This window comes from Otolemur garnettii, unplaced genomic scaffold (genome assembly GCF_000181295.1).
Source record: "Otolemur garnettii isolate 467f Iridium unplaced genomic scaffold, OtoGar3 scaffold00154, whole genome shotgun sequence".
Taxonomy (NCBI): domain Eukaryota; kingdom Metazoa; phylum Chordata; class Mammalia; order Primates; family Galagidae; genus Otolemur; species Otolemur garnettii.
Genome location: NW_003852549.1, coordinates 450,659 through 457,263, shown reverse-complemented (window position 1 = coordinate 457,263; position 6,605 = coordinate 450,659). Strand labels below are relative to the sequence as shown.

Genomic DNA, 6,605 nt, shown 5'->3' with positions numbered 1-6,605 from the left:
AAATTTCAAGTCACCCTCCTCAAATTTCAAGTAGGAGGCTCTTGCCTCCTACTCTGCAGAACCACAAGCCAAATAAACTTCTTTCTAAATTACCCAGTTGGTGGTACTCTGCCAAAGCAGCAGAAAATGGATCTAGACCTCTTCACAGAGCTCCCATCTGGGTTGACCAAGGCTTCATCATAGTTCAGTTTCTCCCACTGCTCAATCCTGCTTCTGTTCACAGGTACTGATTCCTTATAAATACCACAAACTCTGTCTCCACATCTTCTTCAGAAAACAAAACTTGCAACAGGAAGTGCCACACCTGCCTGAAGAGTGTGGGCTGCACTCTGCCTCAGTTTCTCTCAGGCAGTCACAGAATTGAACAGGGGGCTGCCCAGCTCCAGCCAGCCTGCTTTCAAACTCTAGCTCAAATCTCAGCCTCTCCTTCCAGCCTCATTCTTAAGCAGGAGCCTTTGAAGTGACCTGCACGGGTTTCCTTCCGTCTTGAAAGCATGCTACTCTGCTGCCCTGGAGAAATGCCCTCCTCATCCCTCTCTGCCTGAACTTGACTGATCAGTCTGAGCAATCTGCCACAGCACTTGCTTGGTGTTGACTTGGGCAGAGATGAATTCTTTCTTTCTTTCTTCCTTTCTTTCTCTCTCTCTCTCTCTCTCTCTCTTTTTGCAAACACAAATTTAAACCACAACTGAGCCCTAAGCCAGCTCACCCTGAGATGTTGTGAAATAGACTGAACAGGCAGACAAGGCACCTCCAGCTACTGCTGAGCCTGCACCCTGAGGAGGCTTTGTCTCTTCCTTATAGCTTCCTGCCTTCTCAATTAGTCATTCATTCAACTGCTATTTATGGAGCACTGCTATTCATTCAACTGCTATTTATGGAGCACTGTCTAAGGCACTGGGGATATGTCACTGAATAAAACAATCATGGCCGGACCTCAGAGCTGACGTCTCGGTCTTGGACGAGAGACGAAAGTCCAAAAAAACAAGCAGATGAACGTTAAGTGCCTGTGCAAGGAGCTAACAGAACCTAGTGATGGAAATAAAGGTGAAAGTGAGAACCTATGTGACTGTCAGGGAAGGCCCTTCCAGAAAAAGACATTTAGGTGGGGGCTGAAAGATAGGCCATGAAAGATGTGAGCCATGAGAGGCTCTGGGAGAGTGCACCAAGCAGAGGGGCTACACCCCATCATTCTGGGTTTATTGGTAAACCAAGTTACTTCTAAGTTGAGGACTAAAATATCAGACCAAAGTAAACCATCTTCTAATCAAGAGAATGAAGTGACGCATTGACTTCCCCAAAAAAATTTAAAAAGAAAGGAAGAAAAATTACTTTGTTTTAATGTACAGTCCACAAGTGATTTTCATGTATTTTCAAAAAAAAATTTTAAATAATCTCTTGCGGAGCTCTGACCTGAACAAATCGCTCCATAACGTTATGCCTTTGGACATTGGATCTTAATCTAGAATGTATTTCTCCACTGTTTTCTCACAGGCCCCTTTTCTGCTTATTCTTTTGTTTTTCTTTTTCCTCTTTAATTTTATTTGTTACTATGGAACAAACAGCTCTCTCCACTGGGGCAAGAGCTGGCCATGAAGGACCACGGAGCACTGCTGCCCTGCACCGCTTCATCTGGTGCAAACTGAAAGGGGCGCTCAGATAAAGTGTTTTTCATAACAGGACATGTACTTATAGACAACATTAGAATATCAGGATTTGAAGCAGTTAAGGATGTCTCTCTCAAGTCGACAAACTATTGTTAACCCTCCTCCACCTGAGTATATAAATACTAAGAAAACTGGGCAATTGACAAATCAACTGCAGTATCTACAAAAAGTAGTCCTAAAGGCCTGATGGAAGCATAGTTTTCCTTGGCCTTTTCAACATCCTGTGGATGCTGTAAAACTAAAGCTGCCTGATTATTATACCATTATAAAAAAATCCAATGGATTTAAATACAATTAAGAAGCACTTGGAGAGGCTCGGCACCTGTGGCTCAAGCAGCTAAGGCGCCAGCCACATTACACCTAAGGTGGCGGGTTCGAATCCCCAGCCCGGGCCTGCCAAACAACAATGATGGCTGCAACCAAAAAATGGCCAGGCGTTGTGGCGGGCGCCTGTAGTCCCAGCTACTTGGGAGGCTGAGGCAGGAGACTCGCTTGAGCCCAGGAGTTGGAGGTTGCTGTGAGCGTGATGCCATGGTACTCTACCCAGGGTGACAGCTTGAGGCTCCGTCTCAAAAAAAAAAAAAAAAAAAGAAGCACTTGGAGAACAAATATTATGTGAAGGCTTCAGAATGTATAGAAGACTTGAATACAATGTTCTCAAATTGCTATTTATACAACAAGCCAGAGATGACATTGTTCTTATGGCACAAACTCTAAAGAAGTTGTTTATCCAGAAATTATCTCAGATGCCACAAGAAGAGAAAGTTGTAGGTGGTAAGGAAAGAATAAAGAAAAGTAAGCTAGAAGGCACTCAACAACATGAAGCTGTTTCTTCTGTTAAAGAAAAACCATCCCCCAAAGCAACAGAGAAGGTATTGAAGCAGCAGGCAACTCCTGTGTTTACTGAGGCATCTGTTTCTCCTTTAAACACAGCACAAGGAGCTCCACTCAACTCTAGTTCACAAACTGTAGCCCAAGTTACAAGGGGTGTGAAGAGGAAAGCAGATACAACAACTCCTACAACATCAGTAGTTAAAGCAAATAGCGAATCTTCTCCAACACTCACAGAAAAACAATCAGCAAGAATGCCACCAATAAAAGAAAATGCACAGAATGTTTTGCCTGATTCTCAGCAACAATATAATGTTGGAAAGAGTGTCAAAGTAACTGAACAATTAAGGCACTGCAGTGAGATTCTTAAAGAAATGCTTGCAAAGAAACACTTTTCATATGCATGGCCCTTTTATAATTCTGTTGATGTTAATGCTTTGGGACTACATAACTACTGACATTGTCAAACATCCAATGGATCTTGGAACTATTAAGTGGAAAATGGACAACCAAGAATATAAGGATGCATATGAATTTGCTGCAGATGTTAGATTAATGTTGATGAATTGCTACAAATATAATCCTCCAGATCATGAAGTTGTGACAATGACAAAGATGCTTCAAGATGTTTTTGAAATGCATTTTGCAAGATCCCAGATGAACCTGTTGAGAGTATGTCTGTTTGTTACATCAAAACAGAGTCCACCAAAACTGTTGGTAAAGAAAGCAGTAGTGAAGCTTTCTCAGAAGATAACTCTTCCAGTGATTCTGAAGATGAATGAGTTCAGCATCTTGCAAAACTTCAGGAGCAGCTTAAAGCTGTTCATCAACAGCTATAGGTTCTGTCCCAAGTACCTTTCCATAGCTAAAGAAAAAGAATGAGAAATCTACAACGGAAAAGAAAAAGAAAAGGTTAATAACAAAGATGAAAATCCAAGGAAAAAGTTTAAGCAAATGAAACCAAATGAAAAATCCAAGAGCAATCAATCAAAGAAGAGGAAACAGTAGGTCATTGCTCTAAACCTGGAGATGAAGGTAATGCTAAACCTGTGAACTATGATGAGAAAAGGCAGTTAAGTTTGGATATAAACAAACTCCCTGGTGATAAACTTGGGCCTGTAGTTCATATAACACAATCAAGAGAGCCTTCACTGAGAAATTCCAACCCTGATGAGATAGAGATTGACTTTGAAACTCTGAAAGCATCAACACTAAGAGAATTAGAAAAATACGTTGCCACATGTTTAAGGAAAAGACCACTAAGACCTCACACTAAGAAAACAATGAAGTCCGGAGAAGAACTTCATTCACAGAAAAAACAGAAATTAGAAAAAATGGTTGCTGGATGTCAATAATCAGTTAAATTCTAGAAAATGTCAAACTAAACCTGAGAAGACACAGCCATCCAAAGAGGTGGGCTGCGGTTCCCGGCTGAGCCAGAGCAGCAGCAGCGACAGTACCTCCTCGGGGTCTGACAGCAGCAGCAGCAGCGACTCAAGCTCTCCAGACAGCAGATTCCAAATCAGGTGACTCTAAACAACCACTGAATGGTCTAACTGTGATACATCCACCTGCTGACAAAGATACAGTGGCATCAGAATCTGAATGTCAAGTTCCTGTGCAGAAGGATATAAAGATTAAGAATGCAGACTCTTGGCTCGGCGCCTATAGCTTAACCGGCTAAGGCACCAGCCACGTACACCTAAGGTGGCGGGTTCGAATCCCCAGCCCGGACCCGCCAAACAACAATGATGGCTGCAACCAAAAAATAGCCAGGCGTTGTGGCGGGCGCCTGTGGTCCCAGCTACTTGGGAGGCGGAGGCAAGAGACTCGCTTGAGCCCGGGAGTTGGAGGTTGCTGTGAGCTGTAATGCCACGGCACTCTACCCAGGGGGACAGCTTGAGGCTCTGTCTCAAAAAAAAAAAAAAAAAAAAAAAGAATGCAGACTCTTGGAAAAGTCTAGGCAAACCAGTGAAAACATCAAGTGTACTGAAATCCTCAGATGAACTCTTCAACCAGTTTAGAAAAGCAGCCGTGGAAGAGGAAGTAAAAGCTCAAACACAGGAGCTAATACGAAAACATCTGGAACAAAATACAAAGGAACCAAAAGTATCTCAAGAAAATCAGAGAGACCTTGGAAATGGATTGACTCCAGAATCTTTTTCAAATAAAATGCAAAACAATTGCCATGGAGATGAGCAGAAAGAACATCAGCAGTCATCAGAAACTCAAGATAAAGCAAACTCTGGCCTCTCAAAGACCGTAATTTAGCAAGGGAGAAAGAGCAGGAGGGGAGGAGAAGAGAAGCAATGGCGGGTACCATTGATATGACTCTTCAAAATGACATTATTACAATGTTTGAAAACAATTTTGATTAAAACTCAGTTTTTAAATTATCCATCAAATCCATTAAAATGAATGATAAAAGACTGAAATGCATATGATAAAATGATTGCTTTCAGATACCAGTCTTACGATTAAAAATTTTTCACGACAAAAAAAAACAAAAAAACTATGAAACACTTCATGAACTTGCAGGTCATCCTTGCACAGGGACCCTGCAATCTTCCCATGTCATTCCAGTTTAGTGTGGGCTGCTGAAGCAAGCACTCCTTGCTCATTCTTAAAGACTCATTTTAAATATCTTCTCTCTTATTTAGCAGCATTTTAAAAAATTGAAATGCACTTTGACATAAAATTCACTGCATTGAATCTGTAGACCAATTTAAGTAGTAACAATAGTTAGTCTTCTAATCCATGAACACAATGTACCTTTTCACTTATTTAGATATTCTTTTTTTTTTTTTTTTTGACCCGGGCTGGGTTTGAACCCACCACCTCCGGCATATGGGGCCGGGGCCCTACTCCTTTGAGCCACAGGCTCTGCCCTATTTAGATTTTCTTTCATTTCTTTCAATAATGGTTTGTAGTTTTCAGTATATAAGCCTTACAGTTCTTTGATTACATTTTTTCCTTAGGGTATTTTTTATTCCTTTTGATGCTACCGTGAATGAACTTTTTTCTTAATTTGATACTAATTCAGATCAGTATCTTCTTTCATGTAAAATTTCTCCCGACCTTTACTTCTCCCAATAGAGACTTGATAACTCCATTTAGTGTCCTCTCTTTACCTGATAGATACTTATACCTACTATAAAATGCCAAAAGGCCTAAATTTATGTAATTGCAACCTTTCTTACCACATTCTAGTCACCTTTTACTCCTAGGACAGAGTGTATGAACAGAAATAGAAAAGTTCAGGAATGAAGCTAATTGGAGGGAAAAATGATGTTTAAAGTTTTCTTAGTAATCTAAGTAAAAGGCTTGCCTTTACCCAGAAACATACTCTAAAGCTAGTTATTCTGCGAGATAGCATCTCAGACCTTTCCTTGGGTAAAATCTATTACTCTCCTTTACTCATAACCAGTGTATACATTTTTTCTCTAAGTTTCCAACCTGTCAGAAGAGCTCATGACTCACATTAATTCCCCCAAAAGGTTTTGCAAGTGGAAAGAAGAAATTTCTTTATTTCTGTAATATGTCTCTGAGTTTAGTTAAGCTAAGTATATATTCCTTGAGTAAATCAAATTTTATGCTAGATGTGTAGTATGGGTTGTGTTGACTGATGACATAATATACTTACTAGTTTTCTATAAATACACAAAAAGTTTTAATTTTAGAAGAATGTGAAAACTTCTTTAGTAGAGAGTGTATATTACATTTTGCTCTGTACTGCACTTTTCAATTGGCATAGCCTTTATCATAGGCATCAGCAAGAGTAGGAGGGGCTCAAATCCTTGCCCTTCTATTCATTGAACTGGGCACATTATCTAGTCTGTGAAACTCTGATTTTACAATGCAAGATTTTTTTGTGAAGATCATGTCAAATGATGTAAATAAAGTTCCTGGCCAATAGATATTAACATACATTAGTGTTCCTTCTTTTTCTTCTTTTTCAACATTTCTTGTGTTTTCTATACTTTAGAGAAACTGAGTCAAGCAGAATGGATTCTTTTTTTTTTTTGAGACAGAGCCTCAAGCTGTCCCCCTGGGTAGAGTGCCGTGGCCTCACAGCTCACAGCAACCTCCAACTCCTGGGCTCAAGCG

The 6,605-nt window shown here is 40.4% G+C and overlaps 2 pseudogenes; one reads left to right on the top strand and one right to left on the bottom strand.

The window, feature by feature from the left end:
• The first annotated feature begins 1,731 nt into the window (after nucleotides 1–1,731).
• On the top strand, nucleotides 1,732–3,402 carry LOC100962312 (annotated as a pseudogene).
• A 1,604-nt stretch (nucleotides 3,403–5,006) lies between these two features.
• On the bottom strand, nucleotides 5,007–5,106 carry LOC111728393 (annotated as a pseudogene).
• Between the last annotated feature and the right edge of the window lie 1,499 nt (nucleotides 5,107–6,605).